Here is a 7707-nt window from a genome sequence, read left to right as displayed (position 1 = left end):
CGCTCTTCTCTTATTATTATTATTATTATTATTATTATTATTATTATTATAATCATCATCATCATCATCATCATCATCTTATTATTATTATTATATTATTATCATTATTATCTTTATTATTATTATCATTTATATTATTATATTATTATTATATTATTATTATTATTATTATTATTATTATTATTATTATTATTATAATCATCATCATCATCATCATCATCATCATCATCTATTATTATTATCATTTATATATTATTATTATTATATTATTATTATTATTATATTATTATTATTATTATTATTATTATTATTATAATCATCATCATCATCATCATATCATCATCATCATCATCTTATATTATTATTATTTATTATTATTATTATTATTATTATTATCACCATTATTATTATCATTATTATTATTATTATTATTATTATTATTATTATGTTATCATCATCATCATCATCATCATATCATTATTATTATTATTATTATTATTATTATTATCACCATTATTATTATCATTATTATTATTATTATTATTATTATTATTATTATATTATTATTATTATTATTATCACCATTATATTATCATTATTATTATTATTATTATTATTATATTATTATATTATATTATTATTATTATTATTATTATTATTATATCATCATCATCATCATTATCATCATCATCATTATCATCATCATCATCATCATCATCATCATTATTATTATTATTATTATTATTATTATTACCATTATTATTATCATCATTATTATTATTATTATTATTATTATTATTATATATTATTATTATTTTTTTTTATTATTATTATTATTATTATTATTATTATTTATTATTATTATTATTATTATTATTATTATTATTATTATCATTATTATTATTATTTTTTTTTATTATTATTATTATTATTATTATTATTATTATTATTATTATTATTATTATTATCATTGTCATTTACTTTTAATCTGCATGTTTGATGCAATCAGTTGCCGGGGCACACCCAGCGCCCTAGGGCAAGTGAAGGTTAAGAGTTGTTGTAATATAGCTGAAAGGTTGGGGAGGGGAAGTAGAGAAATATCTCCATGTAATACAACACAAAAATTTACATTGATAGGGTTTTTCTAAGGATGTGGGCAGTACATGGTTCTCCAGGGATATTGTCTAGGTGTTTCTGACATCCCTTTTTTATCATACCTAGGGCACCTACAATAACAGGAACAGTTTTTGTTATAAGATTCCACATCTTTTGTATTTCGTTTTCCAGGTCCTTATATTTACTAAGTTTGTCAAATTCCTTTACAGATATATTTTTATCAGTGGGGACGCTTACCTCTATTAGTCTGCAGGTATTTTCTTCCCTGTCTTTAACAATTATGTCTGGTCGATTAGCCTTGATCGTTCTGTCAGTGTTGACTGGAAAATCCCAGAGGATGGTGACATTTTTACCTTCAACAACTGGCTGAGGATAGTGTTCATACCAGTTTGCAGGAGTGCCGAATTTGTAGTGTTTACATATCTTCCAATGTATATACATTCCTACCCTATCGTGGCGATTTTTGTATTCGTTTGGTGTCAGCACAGGACATCCCGAAACGAGATGGTCTATTGTTTCGTCAAATGTGTCGCAGAATCTGCATTTAGGGTCAGTACCGTTTCGGAGAACGTTAGCCTGGTAATTTCTGGTAAACAAGCTTTGATCTTGTGCTGCCAGTATGAAGCCTTCAGTCTCTGCTTTCAATCCTGAACTCTTCAACCCCTGATGGGTTGTTGCTTGGTCTACATCAGCATTTTGGCTTCGGAGAATATATTGTCCATCCAGGGGCTTCTGGCTCCACCGCCTCTCAATTTGATTCTGCCCGTTCTTTTTTGCAGTCTGCTTGATTCGCTTTGCTTGCTTGGTAGCAGTGGTTTCCGGCTCTTCATCTGATTCAAGGTTAATGTCTAGTTCCCTTTCGAACTTATAAGCTTCCTTGACAATAGAATGCAGCTTTTTGCTGCTTTCGTGTTCGCACACAAGTCGCAGCATCCAATACTTTGTACTAGATAGGTACCTGTTCATTCCTACAGTGGAGGTCTTATAGTACAGCTCTAATTGCATCATTCCTCTCCCCCCGCTGCTTCTAGGTAGGTACAGGCGGTCTACATCTGCCTTTGGGTGGTACATGTTCTTGGATGTCAGTAATTTTCATGTCTTCCTGTCCAAGCGTTGGAGTTCCGTAGGGCTCCAGTTAATGATGTTAAAACTGTACTGGACTACTGGAAGTGCCAGGGTGTTAATGGCCTCAATGCAATTTTTGGAGTTGAGTTCAGTCTTCAGTACAAGCCTTATTCTCCTATAGTATTCCTTTCTTATTTTTTCCTTCATAGTGGCATTATTATTATTATTATTATTATTATTATTATTATTATTATTATTATTATTATTATTATTATTATTATTATTATTATTACCATCATCATGAAGCAAGTATATCTTATATTGTCTTAATGTTTAGTCTCCTCAAATCTCAAGAACTTCCTTAGGATTCTCACAGAATACAGAATGGTACTTTGGCTGCAGGCCGACAATGCGACTCTCAATTCCAATATCCTTCAACCGCTTGGTAGCGTTTTGGGTGTTGTGCCGTATGCACCAATTATCACAGGAATAATTGTTATCTCAGTCCTTCTCTCTCGCTCTCTCTCTCTCTCCCTCTCTCTCTCTCTTCCGCTGTCAAGCTGAATCCCGGGATTTCTCATTTTCTTTCAGTTTCTTTGGTATCGACTCTGTTTTCCTGGGGAATTGCAAAGTCTATGATCTGACACTGTTTGCTTATGTTGTTTTCTATGATTGTATTTGTCTTCTTGCCTCACTGGTATGATCAGCTTTTCTGGAGAATTCCCATAATATTTTGAAATTCTCATTTTCTATCTCAGTCTCTGGGTCCTGTTCATACCACTGATTTGTTATTCTGAAACTGCACACTCAGCGAGCATCCCAACGCACTCTTTTACCAACGCAATCATATATATCTGTGCTTATACTCTTTTTGAGCAAGGTTTCTACATTCACTCAAGAGAAGGTTGTAACTTTCGTCTCCTTTCCTGCCGATTCTTCATTTGCTATCTGACTGAGTTTTGTCGATCTTTGCCGTTATCAGATTCGTCCTAATGACTTGAGGGCTATAATTTGCTTTTCGGTTTCTTGTTTAAGATTTCCGTCTTTCAGTCATAACCAACCTTTTTTACTTCCGACATTCTCGATTTGTTGCATGAACTGGCCATGTGATTTCATTTCTTTCCACTTGCAGTTCTTCCTTCTGTCCTTGAATTCTCCTCCTGTTTCAGTAACTTTGGGGCATCTTGAACTGCCGATTGTATTCTTTCTTTACTCTGTACAACATAATTTTTCAACCCTAATATCGCGGCAGTGACGGTTTCTTTTGCGTTTTGTATTCTTCTGCCTCCTTCCTTTCTTGATAGGCAGAGTCTGTCGGTATGCGCTGGGCATTGTGGGAAACTTATTCTATTCAGGTTCTCTAACTCAACTTTGGTCCTCTTTTAGAAATATCTTAATATGGGAGTAACTCATGTGTTTATTACTTCAATTATATTCCCCACATTTAATTGTTTTTCGAGCACTTTCCGAACTCTCTTCTTGTATCCTTTAGAGATTTTCTCTTTCCCTTCTCCTTCCATGATTGATTGTCTTGCTGCATCCCTAGGTATGTGTACCCCTCATCATTCCACAACGATCTAAAGACGTTGTTTTGTGGTTCTTTTCTGCTATCAGAACTTATCTTCCGTCCTTTCTTCATAACAAGCGTTGTGCTTTTATTTTAACCCGAACTACGTTTCAGTATCCTTGCGGAATACTTCTACTGTTTGGATTAGAGAATCCAGGTCTTTCTCGTTATTTAGAATACAATTTACGATGATCCATATAAAGTAGGTGATTATTTTCAACTTGGTTTCTGTTAACTTGTAGACGGGCCTACATTTCTTGTTTTATCTTTTTTCGATTCTACACGTTGTTATTAGCTCTGCTTCTTTCCATCTCGATAGAAAGCTAGACTTATCTTTTCCAGCTCTACTACCTCTTAGACACTCATTATCTCTCTTGTCCCTTCTACTCTTTTCCAGCATAACTGGGCCACGCCTTTTGGGGAATGCATGCTTTTTGTGATTTGAAATACTTCTTTGTTTTTATGTCAAGGCCCATTAGCTCATCCTTCCGCCATTTATAATTCTTGTTCCGCAGCTTATTAGAGATACTACTCTCAGGTTCATTGCTTGTATGATGTTTCCCACATTCAGTTTGCATTTTACTATCTTCATTTTATGCTTTGGATTTTGTCAGTATTCCCAGATGTTTATACGTTTCTTCAATGTTAAATGTTTTTCCCTGATATACAAAGCACAACGCAGCAGGCAATATAGGATACCAATTCTTCATGTATTAAGTGGGTGTTCCTAAGAAGTAAAAGTAATTTTAGAGAAATGAATAATTAATCTTACTTGAAGAGTCACAGGTGCCTCGGTTTTTAGGGGAATAAAGTGGAGATGGGATGTTTGTAACGAGTGCACGTTTTCTATTTTTTGAGAGCACCAGTTTCGGCTGGCTGGGAGATCATATCACACGGCGTTGTAACTTGAACTGATTTTAGTTTTATGACTATTATTTTATCCATCTCAGTGAAAAGAGGGACAAGATTGGCAGGAGTTGTACTCAAATGTAGAATACTAAAACTAGCCAGCCTAGTTTAATATGAAGTTCGAGTATTTGTGCAACTCGATTGATCAAACTACAAAATATCGCTTATATATATATATAACCCACTGTTAGGCTAATTTGCCTAACCAAATCTGACTTGGGCAGAATTAGTAAGTCTATCATTGATAGAATTATCCCTTGTGTTAAAAGAAATGCGGACCTTCCACTTTGTAATCCAGGAACAGAAGATTGCCTCAAAGTACCTGGTGAACAAGAGTGACAGTGACGCTCTTGTAATCCCAAGGTGCAACCGCATGTGTAGGCTATGTCATGTTCCTGTAGAAGATATCTCACACGTGATTAGAGCTGTCCTAAAATGTCATCACAGTGCTACCCTCCTATGCAGCACGATGTTGTTGCTAAAGCAATTTACAACGCCATCCGCAGAAGAGAAGTAGTGCCGAGACGACATTTTAGAACAGCTGCTAATCACTGGCGTGATGTCTTCCACAGAAGCATGACATAGCCTACACATGCGGTTGCATCTTGGGGTTACAAGAGCGTCACTGTCTCTCTTTTTCACCAGGTACTTTGTGGCAATATCCTGTTCCTGGATTGCAAACGCATTGCCTTCAAAGTGTGATGTAATGTAGTGGTTTTGAGTATCATCTCAGACATGCACACGGAGAAAATGAAATAGTTCTTCAAATTTAATACCATTACCAACATGCTGCCAAAGTGCATTCTGATTTTTTCTTCAATCTTTTCCCTACTTTTCCTAATCCCAAAGCATATTATTTAAATTCCAACTTTAGTGAGAATATTTTGAAGATTTCCCAGTTTCGTTAATTAAGAATATTACCATTCCTGCACCCGCATTTTCCCTGCTACTTCACTCTTTTTACAGACAATATTTTTAAGGGCGGTGAGTGGCAGAATCGTTAGCACGCCGGGCGAAATGCTTAGCGGTATTTCATCTATCGTTACGTTCTCAGTTCAGACTCCACCGAGGATGACTTTGCCTTTCATTCTTTCGGGGCCGATTAGATAAGTACCAGTTACGTACTGGGGTCGATATAATCGACTTAAACCCTTTGTCTGCCCTTTTATCCCCTCTGTGTTTAGCTCTCTGTAGGCAATAAAGAAATAAATATTTTCAAGAGATAAAAATAATTGCTATTGAGTCAAAACTTTAAAAAATACAAAAGATGAAGATTTTTTTTAAAGTTTTAAACATAGGCGCAGGAGTGGTTGTGTGGTAAGTAGCTTCTTACCAGACAGACGTGCTGTTTTTTGCTCCGGCAAATGTCACGTGTTAACGCGAATTATTGAACATTTACGGCAACAGGTAGGACATTTTGGATATTTTTGGAAGCATAGTGAGGTTTATTGCTTGCCGTTAATACTTTTTTGGCATTAATGTTAATTAGTGTTAACACTTTTCTGCGCGTAATAAGCTTCCCTTTGCTTCGGATGTAATTGTTCTGCCTGTTGGCGTATTTATTGTCTCACCTTTTAGTGAGAATTGTGTATTTTGAAGAGGCATAGCCCCTCCTCAAAAATTAATTTGTTCGCTTGGATTTACCACGGAGAACCAATTGTGCTTGGATTTACCACGGAGAACCAATTGTGCTTGGATTTACCACGGAGAACCAAGTGTGCTGCAACTAGGAGTACCCTGTTTCGTGAGGATTACCAGTTGCAGAACTGTGTTGTCATTATTTGAACTGTCTTCCTTCGTCCTTTTCTCTGTTCTGTCTTTCTGTTCTGTCATTGTGTTTTTTTTCTTATTGGACTTTGAACTTTTAGTTGAACTTTTTTTCAAAATCATGGCAACAAAAGAAACCACTGCTTTGGAATGGGAGGTTGTCCCACCCAAGCAGTGGATTGAAAGTCTTGAGAAGAGGACGGTGGTCCTACGAACCTATTCTAGGTCGCGTGGAGCTATCGCCCTCTTCGACAGGAGCACCATAGAGAAAGAGTTGGGGGACCACCTACCAACGATAAAGTTTATTTCTCGGGGAGTAAATTTGCAACGGTGTGGTTGCTGTTTGGTACCCCGAGGAAGCTAGCAGATTTGCTAGCGAGCCACAGGAGGGAGAGGAAATTTTGTTCCTCCCCTCGTATTGTGGCAGAAAAGTAAAAAGAGCCTGGGTTTGTGGGCTGCCCCCGGCACGGAGGCGGAATGGATCGAGAAGACCATCCGGCGAGGCCTGGGGGATAGCGGACCCAGGCTACTGAGTGTGAAAATGGCTCCCGCGGTCGCCTGGGAGGGGTCAAAGGCAACTTTGACCCTGTGGACAACCGGTGGCCGTGGGAGAAATGAAATTCCCGGACTTCTTGAGAATGGCTGGGCACAGGTACCCGGTGATACTCGAGGGACGCCCCCCAAGTGTCACCTGTGCCTGAAGCCCGGACATATCAAGAGGAATTGTCCGGGGGCCGTGGTGGTGCCCCGGAGCATGAAGGGAAAAAGGCGCCCGCCGCCCCCTCATTGGAGGGGGAGACGGTGGAAGTCGTGGAGGAGGTTGCCTCCACGAAAAGAAAGAGACAGGCGAGCAACAATGGCTGCTCGCCAAAGAACGCTCAGGTGGCGGAGGGGGATAGCGATCCCCCGTGTCTGGTGACGGAGTCCCCTGGGTCAGCAGTCCCCCCAAAAGAAGGAGGAGAAAAAGAAAGAAAGGTCGGGCGGCTGATATCCATGAGCCGCAGACGTTGGCGGGAACTGTGCCGCCAACGAAAGAACTGAACGTATTGGTCCTCTTCTATAGAGGAGGAGAAATTGAAAAAAAAATGATGGAAGAGTACCACAAGGGAGCACCTTTAGCCTTCACACAGGACCCCGAATGGCCTCCGCAGATAGCTGTGGAGGCCGTGGCGTTCGACGTGACGCTTGGGCTAAAGGAGCTCAATGAAGATTATAGCTTGGTCCCGGGCGACGCGAACTCGGAACTTGATTACGTTCTGAGGGAGGCGTGTATGATGGTGGAG

This window comes from Octopus sinensis, linkage group LG17 (assembly GCF_006345805.1).
Source record: "Octopus sinensis linkage group LG17, ASM634580v1, whole genome shotgun sequence".
Classification (NCBI taxonomy): Eukaryota; Metazoa; Mollusca; class Cephalopoda; order Octopoda; family Octopodidae; genus Octopus; species Octopus sinensis.
Note: the sequence above shows the minus strand (reverse complement) of the source record.